The 22,637-nt window shown below is 39.2% G+C and overlaps 1 long non-coding RNA gene across 9 annotated transcripts in view; it reads right to left on the bottom strand.

Moving 5' to 3' along the window:
• The window catches only part of LOC109424009 (uncharacterized), a 406,914-nt gene that overhangs the window by 194,411 nt on the left and 189,866 nt on the right, over positions 1-22,637 (bottom strand). For 3 of the 9 annotated variants that reach the window (XR_009995642.1, XR_009995638.1, XR_009995639.1), the window contains exon 4: positions 13,170-13,285. The exons of 3 other annotated variants lie outside the window; for them this stretch is intronic. This is a non-coding gene — a long non-coding RNA (uncharacterized LOC109424009). Of the gene's footprint in view, positions 1-13,165; positions 13,286-22,637 lie in introns of those variants that run through there. 3 more of the 9 variants (XR_009995641.1, XR_009995637.1, XR_009995636.1) reach the window with 3 other exon arrangements.

Below are 22,637 nucleotides of genomic sequence, written 5' to 3'. Positions count from 1 at the left end.
GACAGGCAAAATTTTCACTTTTCAAAAAATGGTCAAATAGCTGTAGCTTTTTGAAAAGTGCATCAAATATTCTCAAATTTTCGCTGTAAGTTTAACAACTAGTTGTGTATCAGTGGTCCAAATCTGGGAAATATTGGGATTCTAGAAAAAGGTATAGCAAACTTTGAGCTGTTATATCACCGGATTCAATAAACCGAATGTAATAAAAAATTAAGCTTTTTTTGTCTATCCCCTGTACTATGCAATATATAAAACAAAAAAAATATTGAATCAAAAATTACCATTTTTTTGGCTGGAAATACCGAATTCGAAACACAAAGCTCTCAAGTACTTCAACACTTAAAAAATCATATAAGTATTTTCATTCCTCTGAAGAGTGAGCTAGAATACTCCAGAATTTGTTTTTCTCCATCATTTTCTCCCTACTCCTTCTCTTTAACACATTTAACTATTTGTGGAAGGAAATAATTTTGATAATCACATATTCATTGCAAAAACCCCTTTTTTCGTACATCTTTAAAAAAATATAAATTTCTTTCATTTTGAAAAAGAAAACGTATTCATTGCTTCGAAGAATATTTTAGAATGTTCCAAAATCATATTTTTTTTTCTAAAGTCTCCAGGCTAGTGAAAAGAAACCATGTACGTTACTGGAATCGAGTTCATTTCTACGCCTTCAGGAGACAAAGATGGTCAAGTTGTCCGTAGCTTGGGGGAAAGAAGCGCACCACAGTGTTAAAATTTTGATTATTATCGAGCTTTCATGTATGTACCTCGTATTTTTCTTCACAGAATGTTAGAATTTCGGCTATAATGTATAAATGCAAAATTTGAAAATATTCTATCGGAGAAAATTTGAGTTAGCTGAGTTTTTGGCAATTTTCCATACTAAAAATCAATAATTACTATTTTAGCCCAAAAAACGTCCCATATAAAATATGGGGATTTTCGCCGATCAAATATTTTCTAGTTTTTCGATTATGAATATATATCACTCAAATACTAATCATTTTCTTAATGGATAATAATCGAAATTTTGACATCGTGCGCTCGTCTAGCGACTTGGGAGTTGTGTGTTCGATTCCCATTGGATCGCATGGATCTCTTTTCGTAATTTAAGTCTGAACTAGTTTATGAAACACATGTTTCTGGTGTGTAAATGGATGCCAAAGCATTTGAAAATTGTAATTTACACTTAAGATGAAGGAAGCTGAGTGGCTAGGAGATTTCAAGGTGATGCCATGCGGGTTTTCAGAAGGATTTTCTGGTTGATTTTAGGAAAATTTAAAGGCGTTTAGGGTGCTGCAAGAGGTTTCTAGGAGTTCAAGGAGGCTTCAAATGGATTTCAGCATTTCATGGGGTATCATACACACCAAAATCGATTGAGAGTTTCAGCAAAATCTTGCTGAATTTTGCCGAGCTGAAACTTTCAGAAAACATTTTGCTGAAATTCAGTAAAATTTACTGATTTGATCAGTAAGCTCTGCTGATCACCAGTAACATTTTGCTGAAATTCAGCAAACTTTGCTGAAAGTTTAGCAAAAAATTTTACTGGATCCTTCAGCTCGGCAAAATTTAGCAAAATATTGCTGAAAGCGTTTGGTGTGTATGGGATTTCAATTGGGTTCAGGACTGTCAAGAGAGCTTCATGCGGATTTCAAGGTGTTTCAGTGGATTCCATAAAGTTTAAGAGTGTTTCGGTGGGTTTCAGGAAGTTCATGGGATTCTGATGAGCTTATGATAAGTTATCAGCGGCCTCAGGGAGGATTTCAGAGGGGTTGCATGTCGTTCAAGGCGTATCAGTGAAAATTTGAGATTTTCATGAAATTTCGCGGGGCCTCCAAGTGGTTTTAGATGATTCCCGGGGGTTTACGAGAGTCTCTGGAATGTTTTGAAGACCTCTTAAGGCGTTTCAAAACGTTTCAGATGGTTCTTTCGGGCATACGACTGAGGTTATGAAGTGATATGGTCTGGCCTCGCAATCTTAACCCTCGAGCAATCGCGCTGTTGTATTTTGTACAACACGATGAGAGAATTTCGCTATTTGTACTCAGCAAAAGCGTGGTGCTGACGGTGGCGGTCACCCGCGCGAGTTACGGAAGGTTAACGTTCAACTTTTCGTCATTGAAATCATCGTCATCATCAAACATTTGAAAGCAGTTTTTTCGTTCAAAACAAAAGTTTTTGCTATGAAAATATATTCACTGTACTCCACATGAGGAATATAATGCAGTGAATATATTTTCATGATCCTTGTTTTGATTTGCAGCGAGAAAACTGCTTTTTATTTTCCGAAAAATGATGACGGATGCTTGAGCCTTAAGGGAAATGGAAGGCGCTAGTTTTTTTTATTATTCCCGACGTACTTAATATGATTCTATAACATTTACCCGAAAACCATTTACCCGAAAGACATTTACCCGAAAACCATTTACCCGAATGTAACATTTACCCGAATGCCAAATACCCGAATGCGACATTTACCCGAACGCGACATTTACCCGAATGCGACACTTACCCGAATGCGACACTTACCCGAATGCGACATTTACCCGAATAGTTTATTACTATGCACAAATTATGATTTTGTAAATAAAGTTCACTTATTTTGTTCTATTTAAAAAGTGCATGTATTATTTTGTATTGTAGATCAGAAAAGCATTTTGATATTCCTCAAGAACCCATTTTATCAAATTTTCCCTGAAATGATCCACGATAGGAATTCACAGGGCATATGCTTGAATAAAACTCATAACTGCAGCTTACATTTGTTATGATAACGCTGTTAGCGTTCACTCTAGATATTTACCCTTCTTTGATTCATATGTTGTTCTTTTGATAAGCAAAGAACAGTTAATGGTTTAAAGAAGGGGAAATATCTGTTTGTAGACCAAGGTGTCATTAGTTCGAAACGATTAGAAACAGCCCTCGAAAAATCAACATATCATTAGAAAATAATATTTGACAGAAAAGTTTGCAGATTGTTCACCAAACAGAACATCCCATTATTAAAAGAAGGAAAAAATCTTAGATGTAGACTTGGAATCCATCACTCAATAACGTAAGAGTGTAATTTAAAAGAACATCATATAATCGAAACAAGGACAAAACTTATATGCATCCCAACTAACAATAATGGTAGCTGAATAACAGCTTATTCAATCAAAATTTCAAAAATTAAGCTTATGTTTGACTTATTCTTCAATTGTACAACATCAATGTTTGTTGTGCAGTTAGTAGTTCGAACACCTACAAAATATGCAGCAGTGTAACTCGAAAGAACAGCCTTTGAAGAGAAGAAGGGTAGGTAATAGTTTGGTCACCAAACAACACAGTGATACTATGTCTGTTAAAGAAACTCTACCCCCTTACCCCGAATGCCATCATAACCTCGAATAGGATATTATTCCAAAAGCCATTTCCCCGAATGGGTCATCACCCCGATAGATATGTATAATAGTTCCCTAAAGGATATAGATAGAAATATGGATTCATGGGTCTCCTATGGAGTTCGTCCTCAACAAACTTAATAACATTTCAACTCCAACTCGCAGAAGTAGCCTCTTATGGAAAGAATGAATACATTATATGGAGAAATTACCAGTTTAGCCAGTACCAGCCGACCAACTCATCAACAGTTTACGGGTGGACAATGTAAATTCGAAAGAACAGCCTATTTTAAAAAGAAGGCAAATCTTAGAAGAAGTGGATAATACTTGCGGTATTGCAGTTTGTGATCGTGTATATAAGTTGTTTTTTTTTTTTTTTTTTTTTTTTTTTTTTTTTTTTTTTTTTTTTTTTTTTTTTAATAATCTTTATTAGTATCTCAATCAATTTTTACATTCTTCAACTTAATCTAGGTGTTCTGTGTATTATAACACACTTTCATCCTAATTTGGTGAAATAAATTTAAGCTATTATCAATACTAATTAATAACATATTACATTTCATTTGCTGTAGCAGTTAAGATTTTTTGCAGGCTTTATTTTTCACCTGCGTGTCAGAAATACATTTTTTTTCAACTTATCCTAACCCTAACCCACCTTAAACTAATTATACAAAGAGCTAATCGTAGCAATAGAAGACTGCAACGATTTTTGACGAAAGTTGGCAATGATTTTAGTTGACATCTGTTCCAATGTTTCAATAATAGAAATTTGATGCAACTCATTAGTGCTATACCAGGGAGGCAACTTCAGAATCATTTTCAAAATTTTATTTTGAATCCTCTGAAGTTGCTTCTTTCTGGTATTGCAACAGCTCGACCATATTGGGACAGCGTACAACATGGCCGGTCTGAAAATTTGTTTATAAATCAAAAATTTGTTTTTGCGACAAAGTTTTGATTTTCTATTAATAAGTGGGTATAAACACTTAATGTATTTATTGCACTTAGTTTGAATGCTTTCTATGTGGTTTTTAAAAGTTAAGTTTTTATCTAGTAAGAGCCCTAGATACTTAACTTCTTCCGACCAATTTATTGGAGTTCCCCTCATAGTGACAACATGTCTACTTGAGGGTTTCAAATAAAGAGCTCTTGGCTTATGTGGGAATATGATAAGTTGAGTTTTGGAAGCATTTGGAGAAATCTTCCATTTTTGCAAATAAGAAGAAAAAATATCTAAACTTTTTTGCAATCTACTACAAATGACACGCAAACTTCGCCCCTTGGCTGAAATACCTGTGTCATCTGCAAATAACGATTTTTGACATCCCTGTGGCAAATCAGGTAGGTCGGAGGTAAAAATATTGTATAAGATTGGTCCCAGTATGCTGCCTTGTGGAACACCAGCTCTTACAGGTAATCTATCTGACTTGGAATTTTGATAATTTACCTGAAGTGTTCGATCCGATAAATAGTTTTGAATAATTTTAATAATATATAGTGGAAAATTAAAATGTTTCAATTTTACGATCAAGCCTTCGTGCCAAACACTATCGAATGCTTTTTCTATGTCAAGAAGTGCTACACCAGTGGAGTAACCTTCAGATTTATTGGAACGAATGAAATTCGTTACCCGTAAAAGTTGATGAGTAGTCGAATGACCATGGCGGAATCCGAACTGCTCATTGGCAAAAATAGAATTTTCATCAATATGAATCATCATTCTATTTAAAATAAGTTTTTCAAAAAGTTTACTGATAGATGACAGTAAGCTAATTGGACGATAACTAGAAGCTTCGGCAGGATTTTTGTCAGGCTTCAAAATTGGAACAACTTTAGCATTTTTCCATTTTTCAGGAAAATATGCTAACTGAAAACATTTGTTAAATATATTAACCAAAAATGATAAGCAACTTTCTGGAAGTTTTTTGATGAGAATATAGAAAATTCCGTCATCACCCGGAGCTTTCATATTCTTAAACTTCTTTATAATAGATCTCACTTCGTCCAAATCAGTGCCCAATGAATTGTCGAAAATGTTCTCATGATTGAGAATGTTTTCGAATTCGCGGGCAACCTGATGTTCTATTGGACTAGTGAGACCTATACTGAAATTATGCGCACTTTCAAACTGTTTGGCAAGTTTTTGTGCTTTTTCAGAATTAGTTAATAATATTTTGTTATCCTCTTTCAGCGCAGGAATAGGCTTCTGAGGTTTTTTCAAAATTTTTGTCAATTTCCAAAACGGCTTAGAGCCGGGGTTTAATTGAGAAACTTTATTTGCAAAATTTTTGTTTCTCAATTCGGTGAAACGTTTTTTAATTTCCTTCTGAAGATCCTGCCAGATTACTTTCAAAGCAGGATCTCGAGTTCGTTGGAATTGTCTTCTTCTCACGTTTTTAAGACGGATCAGAAGTTTCAGATCGTCGTCAATAATAACTGAGTCGAATTTGACTTCACACTTTGGTATTGATGCGCTTCTAGCTTCGACTATAGTACTAGTCAAAGTTTCGAGGGCATTGTCAATATCAAAATGTGTTTCCAATGAAACATTAACATCTAAATGGCTATCGATGTATGTTTTATATGTATCCCAGTCAGCTCTGTGATAATTGAAAGTAGAGCTGATGGGATTAAAAATCGCTTCATGGGAAATTTGAAATGTTACAGGAAGATGGTCAGAATCAAAGTCAGCATGAGTAATCAATTGGCTACAATGCTGACTTGAGTCAGTTAAGACCAAATCAATTGTTGAGGGATTTCTAGCAGAAGAAAAACAAGTGGGGCTATCGGGATATAGAATAGAAAAATATCCTGAAGAGCACTGATCAAATAAAATCCTGCCGTTTGAATTGGACTGAAGATTATTCCACGAACGGTGTTTCGCATTAAAATCACCAATTATGAAAAATTTGGACCTGTTGCGAGTTAATTTTCGCAAATCAGATTTAAGAAAATCTATTTGCTGGCCAGTGCATTGAAAAGGCAAGTAGGCCGCAATGAAAGTATGTTTACCAAAGTTTGTTTCAACAGAAACACCCAAAGTTTCAAAAACTTTGGTTTCAAATGATGAAAAAAGTTGGTGCTTGATGCGCCTGTCAACGATGATAGCAACTCCACCACATGCTCCATCTAGGCGATCATTTCTATAAATAAAATAGTTTGGGTTTCGTTTGATTGAAGACCCAGGTTTTAGATAAGTTTCAGTAATAACTGCAATATGCACATTATTAACTGTTAAAAAATGGAATAGCTCATCCTCTTTACCATTTAGAGAACGAGCATTCCAATTTAAAATGTTCAAAAATTTATTTGGATCCATTACCAAAACGTAATCCAATTACTATTTTATTTGTAAATTTAACTCCAACTTGGACTGCTTCAGCCATAGTTTGAGTTTTGAACATTGCATCAATCATTTGTTGCAATTGTTCAGATAAAAAGTCAAAATCGGAAGCAGACATGCCTGAATCACGTGCATTTTCCGAATTTGATGTTTGGTGATAGGAATTATTTGAATTTTGCTTACCCGCAGCCACATGGGCATAGGTAGCTCGATTCGTTTGAACAAAATTAGAAATATTACTCACTCCACTGCTGGAGGGTAGATTATTCGCTCTAAGGTTTGTTTGGTGGTTAACTACCTCCGGCGAATAGGTACGAGCGGTATGAAAATTATTCAACCGATCGTTGATGGAAGAATTTGTGTTGTTAGAAATTCTACCTGCAGAGTTTCGGGTACGACTAGCGTTCCCATTCATCTGCCGGGCACGTGATTCGACAACTTTTTTGCGGATAGGGCAATCCCAAAAGTTTGACTTATGGTTGCCACCGCAATTCGTACATTTAAACTTCCTGGTATCTTCCCTTACCGGACAGTTGTCCTTGGCGTGAGAAGAACCTCCACAAATCATGCATTTAGCATCCATGTGGCAATGTTTCGTTCCGTGCCCCCAACCTTGGCACTGGCGGCACTGAGTTGGGTTCTGGAAATTTCCCCCAGGCTTACGAAAATGTTCCCATGTCACTTGGACAAGGAACATTTTCTTCGCCTTTTCCAAATATTTCAAGTTATTTAGATCACTTTTGTTGAAGTGAACTAAATAAAATTCTTGAGAGATACCCTGCCGAGGATTCTCAGAGCGGGTTCTCTTTTTCATTTTTATTACTTGGACTGGAGTGAATCCAAGTAATAAGTTGAGTTCAGTTTTGATCTCATCAGGTGATTTGTCATCACTAGAGAGACCTTTTAATACGACTTTGAACAAGCGTGCAGACCTGTCGTCGTATGTGAAAAATTTATGTTTCTTCTCAGTAAGGTACTTGAGAAGAAGATCCCGATCTTTCAGGGTTTCCGGCAATACGCGGCAGTCTCCTTTCCTGGCAATTTGGAAGGAAACCTTGATTCCCCTTATGGAGTTCAAGATCTCCTGCCTAAAACCAGCAAATTCACAGACGCTGACCACGATTGGCGGCACCCGTTGTTTTTTAGCAGAAATTGAAGTACCTGGGCTAGAGGCATCCTCAATTTGCTGTTCCGAAAAATTGTTCAGCGTTTCATAAGGATTACTCATTTCAACGAAATTTTCATCCGAAACAATTGTTTTAGTAGAAGGAAGCGGAGAAGCTGAAAGTTCTCCTTTCCTTTTAACTTTGCCGCGTTTAGCGACAGTTTTGAAACCGACTTTTTTGGAAGGAAGCGGTGAATTCAAGGATTCACCCTTCCTTTTGTTCGATGATGCAACCATGATTTAATTTGAAGCGACCTTCCAGGAGGTTTTTTCCCTAATCGGTGTCCAAGTAGGATTACCACCGTTTCACGGAATTTGACTTCCGTAAACGGGTCCAACGAATAATCGAAGGCACGGGTCCAGGCAAGGATCGAAAAGGAATCAGTAGGTATAAATTTAGCGCTGAAAAGTGCTATTGTGGGTAGTACTGAGAAGTACTGTTGAATTGCTTTAGGTAGTAAAACTTCCTGCAGCAGAGAGAGCTTACGTCCGCACAGCACAAGAGTACGATGCGAACTGTGTATATAAGTTGATAATTTTGCATTTTTTGGGCGACCTCCTGATTGATTCGGATTGACGTTCGGGCTAATTGGATGGAGCCGTAAAAGAACAGAATATCAACAAAAATCCTTTGATTAAAATAGCATTGTGACAGCCAGTTAGTCCTGTACCAGAGTGCTTGATGATCACTCAGTCTGATGATTATTAGGTCTAACCAAAGCCTGCTATATGATACCGGGCCATTACATATTAATTATTGACAAATCATATGGGGATCAAGTACACATTTCTTTTTATTTTTCGGGTAAGTGTCGCATTCGGGTAAATGTCGTATTCGGGTAAATGTCGCATTCGGGTAAATGTCGCATTCGGGTATTTGTCGCATTCGGGTATTTGTCGCATTCGGGTAAATGACGTTCGGGTAAATGTCATTCGGGTAAATGTCTTTCGGGTAAATGGTTTTCGGGTAAATGTTATAGAACCCTTAATATACGTGAATGTTAAGATAATAATTAATTGTTTTTAATAAACCTTACATTAAGTATTAATGAAAAAAAAATGGTGGAAGATAGAGAAAATAGACCCAGAATTCCAGACCGCTTAAATAAGATATGTATTCCGATAAGTTTTAGTCCGATCGGACTAAAACTAAATCAAAACGAACGTATGACTTTTTAAGTTTAGCAAAACTGTTGTTGGCCAGAAAACCTTAAAGGTTGAAGATTAAACCCTTGAAAAAAGTCCCAAACGAACCAAAACGTCGGGAATTGAAAAAAACTAGCGTTTTCCATTACCCATTAGACTGCGACGCCAAACCATAAAAGTTTTGGAGGCTTGCATGGGCTTTCGTTGGGTTACATGAGAGTTTAAGGAAAATTTAGGATGATCTCAAGGGGTTTTCACGCGATTTCAGAGCGGTTTTGGCAAGTTTCAAGTTGTTTTAATGGCGTCTCAGTGGGTTTCAGGGAAAATTGATAAAACCTATACGTAAAAGAAAAAAAAGATTCTATAACATTTACCCGAAAATCATTTACCCGAAAGACATTTACCCGAAAGCCATTTCCCCGAATGTAGCATATACCCGAATGCCAAATACCCGAATGCGACATTTACCCGAACGCGACATTTACCCGAATGCGTCATTTACCCGAATGCGACACTTACCCGAATGCGACATTTACCCGAATAGTGTATTACTCTGCATAAATTATGATTTTGTGAGTAAAGTTCGTTTGCTTTGTTCAATGCAAAAAGTACATGTATTATTTTGTATTGCGGCTCAGACAAATATTTTCAATGTCGAATTCCTCAAAAACACATTTTATTAAATTTTCTCTGAAATGATCCGCGATAGGAATTCACAAGGCAAACACCTGAATAAAACTAATCACTGCAGCTTGATATTTTTTTGTGTTTGCTGTTGGCATTCCCTGTAGAGATTTACTCTTCTTTGATTCATAAGCTGTTCTTTCGATAAGCATAGAAATGTTTATGATTTAAAGAAGAGAAAAACTCTATTTGTAGACCGAATGGTCATTAGATCGAATCGATTATAGAACAGCCCTCGGCAAGTCAACATATCATTAGAAAAAAAAACTTTGATAAAAAAAAAGTTTGCAATTTGTTCACGATACAGAACATCCTGTTATTAAAAGAAGGGAAAATTCTTAGGTGAAGACTTGGAATCCATCACTCAATCCTGTAAAAATGTAATTTAGAGCAACAACCTATGATCGAAAGAAGAAAAAACTCATATACAGAAAGTAGTTCGAACGCCAATAAATTATGCAGCAGTACAACTCGAAAGAACAGCCTTGAAGAGAAGAAGGAAAAATCTCCGAAGGATCGGAATAGTTAGGCCACCAAACAACTTAGTGAGGTTATCACTATTTCTGTAAAAGAAACTCTACCAAATTTCCCCTAATGCCACGGCCTGAAATCCATAACCCCGAATAGGCTTTTATCCCAAAAGCCATTACCCCGAATGGGTCATTATCCCGTTATAGGCAGAGCAATGGATAGTAAGCCCAGCATATTAACCGAGTGGTCATTAGGCCGAAAAAATGATAGATCGATCGATTAGCAGGCCTCGAAAGAACAGTCTATTCCAAAAAAAGGAAAATATCTGATCAAGTTGCTAATTTGGCCACCAGTCAATTGTGTAAATCTTAACTTGAAAGAACGGCTTATTATTCAAAGAAGAACAAATCTTTCAAGGAGTTAGAAGTTCGTCTGCAAATAAACAATATAACATTCCAACTCGAAAAATAGCCTCTATTTCCAGTTTGGTCGACCAAGTCAGCTACAGTACACAGTTGGACTCTGCAAATTCAAAAGAACAGCCCATTTTAAAAAGAAGGCAAATATTAGAAGAAGTGGAGAATACTTGCAGTATGGCTGCTAAATTGTGACCGAGTATATAAGTAGCTGAAAGCAGCCTGTGTTGTTAAAATGTTATAGCTTGGTAATGAAAAAGTCATTACATTCGAATGTTCACGTTTTTTTTTGCATTTTTCGGGTAAGTGTCGCATTCGGGTAAATGTCGTATTCGGGTAAATGTCGTATTCTGGTAAATGTCGCATTCGAGTAAATGTCGCGTTCGGGTATTTGTCGCATTCGGGTAAGTGACGTTCGGGTGAATGTCATTCGGGTAAATGTGTTTCGGGTAATTGGTTTTCGGGTAAATGTCATAGAACCGAAAAAAAACGACTTCTGTAATGATTTACCGAAATCTCAATCGCTGCGTGTGCGGTAAACGATTTTACCGACAAAAACAGTGAAGTTGGCAAATTTCACCGAGCTTCAATGAAATGTAATCATTTATCTGTCAAACTTAACGATCGTTGAGTCTCCAGTTAGCCTAGTGGTTAAGGCTATGGATCGCGAATCCGGAGACGGCGGGTTCGATTCCCGTTCCGGTCGGGAAAATTTTCTCGACTCTCTGGGCATAGTGTATCAAGGGCAGTTCAGACTTTAAACATGTCAAAAATTCAAAGCTCCCATATGATCACTACAATCGGTGGTGATTTAATGGTGGCCCAAAAGCAAAATAGCTTTATATGGAATTTACTATGGAAAACTTTCAAAAAAGGTTCACCGCGCTGTAAAGCATTACCACAAGGACGAAGTCATTGGGTCAAAGCCGAATCGAATTCTTCAGACCTTAATGATGAATGTTGCCGAAGACCGTAACTCGTTTCGACTCACGAGACAGAAGTTATTAATCAATAATCATCCATGCACGCTTAAACAGAAGACCACAGTTCGATCGACACGTTTGACACGCAATCATAGTATGCGTGTTATTTACCTTCTTGCACACCTTGCAGGATATCGTGTATTAAGATGCGCATGCGAGTGAGAATTTGTTTAATAACATTTTGCCCGATTGTCGAAATAAGTACCGGTCTTCGGCAACATTCATAATTGAGATCTAAAAAATTCAATTCGGCTTTGACCCTATGATTTCATCCTTGTGGTAATGCTGTACAGCGCGGAGATCCTTTTTTGAAAATTCTCCATAGTAATTCCCATACAAACCTATTTTGATTTTGGGCCACCATTAAATCAACACCGAAATGGCTGAAAATTTGACAGGACTGTAGTTTTGTACCAAGTATTGTAGTGAACAGGAACAGAAAAAGTTTTAACTCTTCATCTGCTTATTATAATAGTTATTTATGTAACAAATTGCAAAACTCGATTTTTTCAGCACTCTTCGTATTTATCCAACTCGGCAAGCCTCGTTGGATAAATGTACGACTCGCGCTGAAAAAATTAACTTTTTGCAAATCGTTACATAAATAACTATTATAATAAGCAGATAAAGAGTTAAAGCTTTTTCTCGTACGAGACATGAGACATCCTCGAAAGACTATAATCAAACAGCGTGCTCGCAAACATGCTAGCAGCACAAGTCAAACAAAATAAACCAAGATATTTAGTTACAATTTCTTTGAATGTGAAAGCGGAAAAATGGATGCTCCAAACCGACCAATCACACCAACAACATCCCCACAGAGACGCGACAGAAGACGATCCTTTTAAGGAAACGTCTCGCCTGTGCGACATATCACGTACCCATAGTATGACTATATAACCGTGTCTAGCCAGGATGAACGAACGATCTTATATTCAGTTTCCGTTTGCCTGTCGGTCCAGCGAAAGAAAGCACCGACCGACAAACAGAAAAGATGGTCCCCAGACAAATTTATCAAATTGATGAGTAATAAAAAGCGCATTAACGATTCGGTGGTGGTTTGGTTTGCTTTGGCGGGCGTTCCAAATTGAAAATAGCAACCCCGAACGATTTGCGGTGGAATTTCCTAAAAACTTACATCGCAGATGATAACGAATGACCACCAGCCATGTGTAAGTTATCGCAGCACAGACAATGATTTGAGTCATTGTAAACTAACAAACGAGATTATTCCGAGCGAGCGAAGTGCAGCTCGCAAATGCGACTAGACGACGACGCGACAACGAGCGCAGCAGACCCATGTCATCCACAAACATTACGGAAACGTTGCAGCTCAAGCAACCAGCAACGGCGGTTTTCCGTTTTTTTTTTCTGGGTCAGTCGTCGCCAAGACACTTTGTCACTTAGGAATTGAATTATGTGCCCGTCTTTGTGTTGAACATGGCTTTATGCAGTAAACTACTGTAAGTAACTATGTTTTTTTATTCTTCTGCTATTACTGGGACGACGTGGTGGATGGCTCGACTAGCGATAGTCGCTGACACTAACGCCAGCGCCAGCGCCAACATCGTGCTGATAGAGAGCTTACAACTTGTAAATACCTGCGGGTTGCACTTTGCTGCTACTTGCTGTTCAATGCTGCCACTTTTATGACCGGTTTACAACAATTGAATCGAAAGTGAACGTACCTGGAAAGAAGAGAGGAAAAATTGAGATTTTATTAGATTGATAAGGAATACACGGTTGGCACAATGTAATACAATAATAAAAAGTGGTGTTTTTATTATTGTGAACAAAATTGACACATTAGAAACATACATTTAAGGATCACTCTTCTTTTTTCTTGGAAATACATCCGAACTGAGACAGATCCTGAATCATATCTAATGATATACTCTAAGTTAGTGCTTGCACAATTATCACACTGGGAAGAATTGTTGCTGGATTCATGAAAAAACAGTCATGGAATAACAGCAGTAGCTGCTTCATGATATCCTGACCAGTGTCGCGAAGCATCAGCGTACAAGTCACAAAAAAGCTGATAAACACCAAGCTTGTATCACCCTGTCTCTGCGGTTTCTGATTCGCTCTCTCTACAGTCGCTAACACCAGAAAAGACAGAATCCCATCATAGTCACCCAGTCACCTTTGTTTTGCTACAATCGTCGTGACTTGTATACGGCTCAGGTGAGTGTCATGACTCTCTCCGTCGCCTCAAGCAGATGCACGCGCAACAGCATGTAAAACTATGCATGTGTATTATCACAAGCACGGTACTACGTCATAAGTCCTATTCGTTTTGCATAGCTCAGTTTAAACACACACATTGAGCTCACCACGCAGTTCGCCCTGGCTACGGCAAACGCTCTCACTTCGCCCGTTATGCATCGTTGCTCAGAGAGATTGATTTTCTCGCAACCCGCCTGAAGCATACTCAGCAACTGCTATCGCTGCGGAGCTGCGAAGGATGGAACCCACAACATGTTTGTCATTCCAGGCGTGACATGCTAACTGGTTCGTATCACCTAGGGAAGAGTGAAAGCGGTTCAAGTGATTGTCTCGTGATGGTCGCGATTATTCGCAAGACTGATCCTGACAATAAGTCATGAAATCATGACGCTAAGAATACTCATGAACAACAAAACCCGTTTCCATAAAAAAAGTAATCATTGTCAACTTTTTTTTAATTTTTTTTTCCCGATAAAATACGATGACGCTGGGTCATGGAACCTTGTCGCCAAGTCATGAAACCAAAACACTAAGTTATAAAATCATGACTTAAATACAGAAACCTATGAATCAAAATAAAATAATTTGGCAATGCTGTAGCTAATAGAATGGCCCACTAGGAATACTAGGGTTAAACTAACCCTCTAAAACGCTTGGGAAAATGTTTCGGCTTTTTTTTCACGTTTCAAGTCGTTGCCGTTGAATCAGTTCGCAATCTTTCATTTTCGGTTTCAGTAACGGTTTTTTTGGGTTTCGGAAACAGTAGGTTGTTGGCGTAAGGTCCCCTACCCACCGTGGTGGGGCTGCCACCTTAGGTATCAGTAGGTCGGCTCTAGAGGCACGTTCTCCTCCATTCGGGAAATTTGTGCCACCTTAGGTATAGCTTCCGGTGGAGGAGCATTTCATACTCTACCGCTGGATGCCAGAACAGACGCTGTTTGAGCCGCACCTGCTTGGTGAACAGACGCTCGAGACGTACCTGATCACCTGAAGACAGCTGAAGACATAAGGATAACAGTGCCCAGGCTGCACTACCAGGTAAGCACACAACTCTTAGCTGGCGGTCTTTGTCATCACTTGACTCACGGTGGTGCAGAAGGCCGGATTAACACTGCTTATACCAACAGGGTTTTTGTAACGTAAAGTACCGACAGGCAAAAAAACGTGGAACTAATTTTTTTGCACATCCATATCTCAGCAGTTAGTGAACCAAATTTCAATCTTTTTGCGTTAACGGAATCCTACACTATTCTAGAGAGGTGTGGTGAAAGCCGATTGGAATTTCATGCAGCTTCCGGTGAGAACCAGGCGAAAACATTAGTTCCACATTTTTAACATCTTCCGGTTCCGTTATGTTCCCGGATTGGTTGTGAGTACCATGGCTTTGTAGCGAGTTCTTTCGAAACCTCGACAAGATAGCAACATTCTGTCTTCGGCAAAGTTGTTCAGAACAACAACCACTTGCTGGTGATGGATTTCTTAGTTCCGAATTTCCCCACCACGTGGCGCTAGTGTACATAGTAACTTCCGGTACGACTTTGGTGGGATATAGCACGAGATTGAAGCCAGATAGGAAGATGCGATCTTCGGCAAAGTTGTTCAGTACTACGAGTACTCCCAGGTGATGAAGAGCATAGTTTAAAATTTCCCCACCACGTGGCGCTAGTGTACATAGTAACTTCCGGTACGACTTTGGTGGGATATAGCACGAGATTGAAGCCAGATAGGAAGATGCGATCTTCGTAAAAGTTCTTCAGTACTACGAGTACTCCCAGGTGATGAAGAGCATAGTTTAAAATTTCACCACTACGTGGCGCTAGTGTACATAGTGACTTTCGGTACGACGTTGGTGGGATATAGCACGAGATTGAAGCCAGATAGGAAGATGCGGTCTTCAGCAAAGTTGTTCAGGACTACGAGTACTTCCAGGTCGTGAAGAGCATAGTTCAGAATTCCACCACCACGTGGCGCTAGTGTACATAGTGACTTCCGGTACGACTTTGGTGGGATATAGCACGAGATTGAAGCCAGATAGGAAGATGCGATCTTCGGCAAAGTTGTTCAGTACTACGAGTACTCCCAGGTGATGAAGAGCATAGTTTAAAATTTCACCACTACGTGGCGCTAGTGTACATAGTGACTTTCGGTACGACTTTGGGGGGATATAGCACGAGATTGAAGCCAGATAGGAAGATGCGATCTTCGGCAAAGTTGTTCAGTACTACGAGTACTTCCAGGCCATGTAGAGCATAGTTCGGAATTTCACCACCACGTGGCGCTGGTGTACATAGCTACTTCCGGTATGATTTTGGAGGGATATAGCACGAGATTGAAGCCAGATAGGAAGATGCGGTCTTCAGCAAAGTTGTTCAGGACTACGAGTACTTCCAGGTCGTGAAGAGCATAGTTTAAAATTCCACCACCACGTGGCGCTAGTGTACATAGTGACTTCCGGTACGACTTTGGTGGGATATAGCACGAGATTGAAGCCAGATAGGAAGATGCGATCTTCGGCAAAGTTGTTCAGGACTACGAGTACTTCCAGGTTATGAAGAGCATAGTTCAGAATTTCACCACCACGTGGCGCTAGTGTATATAGTGACTTCCGGTACGACTTTGGTGGGATATAGCACGAGATGGAAGCCAGATAGGAAGATGCGATCTTCGGCAAAGTTGTTCAGGACTACGAGTACTTCCAGGCCATGTAGAGCATAGTTCGGAATTTCATCACCAAGTGGCGCTAGTGTACATAGCTATTTCCAGTACGAATTTGGAGGGATATAGCACGAGATTAAAGCCAGATAGGAAGATGCGATCTTCGACAAAGTTGTTCAGGACAACGAGTATTTCTAGGCCATGAAGAGCATAGTTCCGAATTTCACAATCACGTGGCGCTACTGTACATAGCTAGTACCGGTATGATCTTGGTGGGATATAGCACGAGATTGAAGCCAGATAGGAAGGTGCGATCTTAGGCAAAGTTGTTCAGGACTATTAGGTGATGAAAAACATATTTCGGAATTTCACCCCTATGTGGCGCTAGTGTACATAGTTACAGTCAAGTCTCTTACTAAACGAATTCCTATTAAACGAACTCCTATTAGACAGGGGTGAGCGTAATAGGAGAAGAGCTTATGGGATTTCGGCCTATTATCTCGGGTGTGTTAAGAGTTAACGCAATACTTTCTTCGGCAAAGTTTTAGGGCTTGCTAAGATCTACCATTTAGAACTTTGGTTCATATGATCAATTGGCAACTTGGCCGCCAGAGGGATCATTAAAAATTTGATGCAAAATTGCACTACAGGAACTATATCAGGTTGTCAAGCAAACGTTACGATATGCGACAGCTCAAGACCCTGATAATTTGGAAGGATAGTGTCTTCGGAAAACTTGTTGGGTACACCAATAACTTACTGACGATGTGATGCGAAGTTCGAAATTCCTCCACTGGGCGGCGCTAGTAAGCAAGTAAATTTTTAAAACCTCATATCTCAGAATCCCGATAACTTGGAAAGTATGACATAAACTTACATAAAAATAAACACTTGTTTTGCAATTCTGCCACTAGGCAACGCTAGTGAACATACAAATTTTAGAAATCTCATAGCTCAGAATCCTGATAACTTAGAAAGTTGGGGTCTTCGGCAAAGTTGATCAGTATGACATAAACATATATAAAAATAAACACTTGTTTCAAAATTCTGCCACTAGGAGGCGCTAGTAAACTTGCAAATTTTAGAAATCTCATAGCTCAGAATTCTGATAACTTAGGAAGTTGGTGTTTTCGGCAAAGTTTATCAGTATGACATAAACTTACATCAAAATAAACACTTTTTTCGAAATTCTGCCACTAGGCGACGTTTACGGGTTTTTTCGTCTTTTTTCGACTTTTTGGGGTTTTTCAGCTTGGCAAACTAGTGTCGCTCCCCACGATAACTTAGAAAGTTGGTGTCTTCGGAAAAGTTGATCAGTATGACATGAACTAACATAAAAATAAACACTTGTTTCAAAATTCTGCCACTAGGAGGCGCTAGTAAACTTGCAAATTTTAAAAATCTCAATGCTCAGAATCCTGATAACTTAGGAAGTTGGTGTCTTCGGCAAAGTTGATCAGTATGACATAAACTTACACAAAAATAAACACTTGGTTCAAAATTCTGCCACTAGGAGGCGCTAGTGAACTTGCAAATTTTAGAAATCTCATAGCTCAGAATCCTGATAACTTAGGAAGTTGGTGTTTTCGGCAAAGTTGATCAGTATGACATAAACTTACATAAAAATAAACACTTGTTTCAAAATTCTGCCACTAGGCGGCGTTTACCGTTTTCTTTTCATCTTTTTTCGACTTTTTTGGGGTTTTTCGGCTTGGCAAAACTAGTGTCGCTCCCCCCGATAACTTGGAAAGTTGGTATCTTCGGCAAAGTTAATCAGCATGACATAAACTTACATAAAAATTAACGCTTGCTTTGCAATTCTGCCACTAGGCGGCGCTAGTAAACTTGCAAATTTTAGAAATCTCAGTATGACATAAACTTACATAAAAATAAACATTTGTTTCAAAATTCTGCCACTTGGAGGCGCTAGTGAACTTGCAAATTTTAGAAATCTCATAGCTCAGAATCCTGATAACTTATTTACTTGTTTATTTTTATGTAATTTTATGTTATACTGATCAACTTTGCCGAAAACACCAACTTCCTAAGTTATCGGGATTTTGAGATATGAGGTTTTGAGTGAGCATGTCACTAGCGCCGTCTAGTGGTAGAATTGCGAAAGAAGTGTTTATTTTTATGTAAGTTTATGTCATACTGATCAACTTTGCCGAAGACACCAACTTTCTAAGTTATCAGGATTCTGAGCTATGAGATTTCTAAAATTACATGTTCACTAGCGCCGCCTAGTGGCAGAATAGTGAAACAAGTGTCTATTTTTATGTTAGTTTATGTCATACTGATCAACTTTGCCGAAGACACCAACTTCCTAAGTTATCGGGATTCTGAGATATGAGGTTTTGAAAGCTTACTTGCTCACTAGCGCCGCCCAGTGGAGGAATTTCGAATTTCGCTACTCATCGTCAGTAAGTTATTAGCGTACCCAACAGCTTTCCCCAAGACACTATCCTTCCAAATTATCAGGGTCTTGAGCTGTCGCATATCGTAACGATTGCTTGACAACCTGATATTGTTCCTGCACAGTTAGGAAAAAACACCGACTTCGGTAATGTTTTACCGAAATCTCAACCGTTAAGTTTGTTTTACAGGAAAAAATCGGCAAAGATAGCAACTTTTACCGAAGTTCGTTAAAGTTTGACAGATAAACGATAACATTTTACCGAAATTTGTTATTTTTTTACAGAATTTCGTTAAAAATCCATTACCGAACGCTCAGCGGTTGAGATTTCGGTAAAAATTACCGAACGCGATTAGCTGTGTGTAGTGCAATTTAGCATCAAATTGTTGATGGTCCCTCTAGCGGCCAAATTGCCAACTAATCATATGAACCAAAGTTATAAATGGTAGATCTTATCAAGCCCTAAAACTTTGCCGAAGAAAGTATTGCGTTAACTCTTAACACACCCGAGATAATAGGCCACATCCCCAAAATGCCGAAATCCCATAAGCTCTTAGTCTCCTAATGAGCGGATTCCTATTGCGCCTCCCGACCAGTGATCTTATAAGAGTCTCGACTGTACTTCCGGTACGACTATAGTGAGATAAATCACAAGATTGAAGCCAGATAGGAAAGTACGATCTTCGACAAAAATGTTCAGGATTACGATTACTTCCAGGTCGTGAAGAGCATAGTTCAAAATTTCACCACCACGTAGCGCTAGTGTACATAGCTACTTCCGGTACGACTTTGGTGGGACATAGTACAAGATTGAAGCCAGATAGAAGATGTGATCTTCGACAAAGTTGTTCAGGACTACGAGTACTTCCAGGTCATGAAGAGCATAGTTCAGAATTTTACCACCACGTGGCGCTAGTGTTCATAATGACTTCCAGTACGACTTTGATGAGATATATCCCAAGATTGAAGTCAGATAGGAAGGTATCATCTTCGACAAAGTTGTTCAGGACTACGAGTACTTCTAGGTTATGAAGAGCATAGTTTTGAATTGCACCACCACGTGCCACTAAGTGTACATAGTTACTTCCGGTACGACTTTGGTGGGATATATCACGAGATTGAAGGCAGATAGTATGGAACAATCTTTGACAAAGTTGTTTAGGACTACGAGTACTTCCAGGTCATGAAGAGCATAGTTCAGAATTTAACCACCACGTGGCGCTAGTGCTGGCGCGATATATCACAAGATTGAAGCCAGATAGGAAAGTACGATCTTCGACAAAAATGTTCAGGATTTCGTTAACTTCCAGGTCATGAAGAGCGTAGTTCAAAATTTCACTACCACGTGGCGCTAGTGTACAATGCTACTTCCGGTACGACCTTGGTGGGATATAGCACGAGATTTAAGCCAGACAGAAAGGTGCGATGTTCGGCAAAGTGGCGCTATATCATTAGAATGAAGCCAGATAGGAAGGTGTGATCTACGGAAATGTTGTTCATGACTACGAGTACTTCCAGGTCAAGAAGAACATAGTTCCGAATTCTACCACAACGTGATGCCAGTGTACATAGTGACTTCCGATACGTCTTTAGTGAGATGTTTCACAAGATTGAAGCCAGATGATACAAAGGTACGAGTCTAGCTCCCACGTTCAAGGATCAAGGAGCAAGGATCATTTCAGGGCCACTTGGAGAGTATGAATTATTTAATTATTTCTTGAAGAATTCCTGGAAGAATATTTCAAAAAAAATCCAGAAGCAATTCCTTTACTGGAAGAAATTCAGCTGGAATCTCTGGAGGGATACCTGAAGGGTGTCCGTGAGGAATTTTAGTAATAACGACTGCATAAATTCCATTGGGAATTCCACGAATGAATATTCACAGGAATCCTTGGAGGAGGAATTTCTTGATCAATATTTTGAGAAATTCCCGGAGGAATGCTTTGAAAAATATCCGGAGGAATTCCTGGAGACACAATGAATAGGTGAGTTTATTCCAGAAGAATCACTGGAGAAATGCTTGAATAAAATTCTAAAGAAATTCCAGTAGGAATCTGTGGAACAAAAATCCCTAATAAAATTCTCAAATACATCATTGAAAAAAAAAATCCCAGGACCAATCCTGAGGAAATTCCTTGTCGGAATTTCCTTGCGGGATTCCAATACGAATAGCTAGATAAATTGTCAGAACAATCCTTCGAGTTAGTCAGAGAAGTCCCAATTTGGTGTGACGTGGTGGTGACGTTCGGAACTGGAAGTACTTGAAGTCCTGATCAACTTTGCCGAAGATCGTACTTTCCTGTCGGGCTTCAATCTCGTGCTATATCCCACCAAAGTCGTACCGGAAGTAACTATGTACACTAGCGTCCGTGATGTTGGAATTTGGAACTATGCTCTTCATGACCTGGAAGTACTCGTAGTCCTGAACAACTTTGCCGAAGATCGCATCTTCCTATCTGGCTTCAATCTTGTGCTATATCCCACCAAAGTCGTACCGGAAGTCACTATGTACACTAGCGTCACGTGGTGGTGAAATTCTGAACTATGCTCTTCATAACCTGGAAGTACTCGTAGTCCTGAACAACTTTGCCGAAGATCGCATCTTCCTATCTGGCTTCAATCTCGTGCTATATCCCACCAAAGTCGTACCGGAAGTCACTATGTACACTAGCGTCACGTGGTGGTGGAATTCTGAACTATGCTCTTCATCACCTGGAAGTACTCGTAGTCCTGAACAACTTTGCCGAAGACCGCATCTTCCTATCTGGCTTCAATCTCGTGCTATATCCCACCAAAGTCGTACCGGAAGTTACTATGTACACTACACTGCAAATTTTGTTTGCCGGTATTCAGCAAATTTTGCTGATTTTTTTTGTGCTGATTTCATTCAGCAATATGAATTTACTGAATATCAGCAATTATTTTTCAACTTGCTGAACCATCCAGCAATTTTGACAGTTGATCAGCAATGTTGTGCTGAAGTTCAGCAAAAATTTTGCTGAAATTCAGCAATTTATTTTGCTGATTTTTTTTGTGCTGGAAGCGTTTCGAAAAATTTGGTGTGTAGCACCACGTGGTGGGGTAATTCGGAACTAAGAAATCCATCACCAGGAAGTGGTTGTTGTTCTGTACAACTTTGCCGAAGACAGAATGTTGCTATCTTGTCGAGGTTCCGAAAGAACTCGCTACAAAGACATGGTACTCACAACCAATCCGGGAACATAACGGAACCGGAAGAAGTTAAAAATGTGGAACTAATGTTTTCGCCTGGTTCTCACCGGAAGCTGCATGAAATTCCAATCGGCTTTCACCACACCTCTCTAGAATAGTGTAGGATTCCGTTAACGCAAAAAGATTGAAATTTGGTTCACTAACTGCTGAGATATGGATGTGCAAAAAAACAGTTCCACGTTTTTTTGCCTGTCGGTACTTAGCGTGTTAAAAGATTTCTATCCTGGGCGATTGCCAGCCATCGCCTTGACCTGTGGGCAGGTCAAATTTCTATCGACTTGCTTGATTGCGTTGTTGGCTGCGTCGCCATGAGCCTCTGGGCCTTTTTTTTCCTTCTAAAGCATAGGGGGTTAAATCTGCTCATCAGACACCCTAACAGGAAGGTTAGGGTAGTGTGGGGTTAAGGCCGTCTTCTACAACGCCAGTAGAAGCCAGGACTACTCTCTCCTCGACCCACTAAAACACATTCCTATGGTCGCCAAACCCTACGTCTCTCCGGAACCACCAAG

The sequence above is a fragment of the Aedes albopictus genome, chromosome 3 (assembly GCF_035046485.1).
Source record: "Aedes albopictus strain Foshan chromosome 3, AalbF5, whole genome shotgun sequence".
In the NCBI taxonomy this organism is placed as follows: Eukaryota; Metazoa; Arthropoda; class Insecta; order Diptera; family Culicidae; genus Aedes; species Aedes albopictus.
This window is presented reverse-complemented; position numbering and strand designations above follow the sequence as displayed.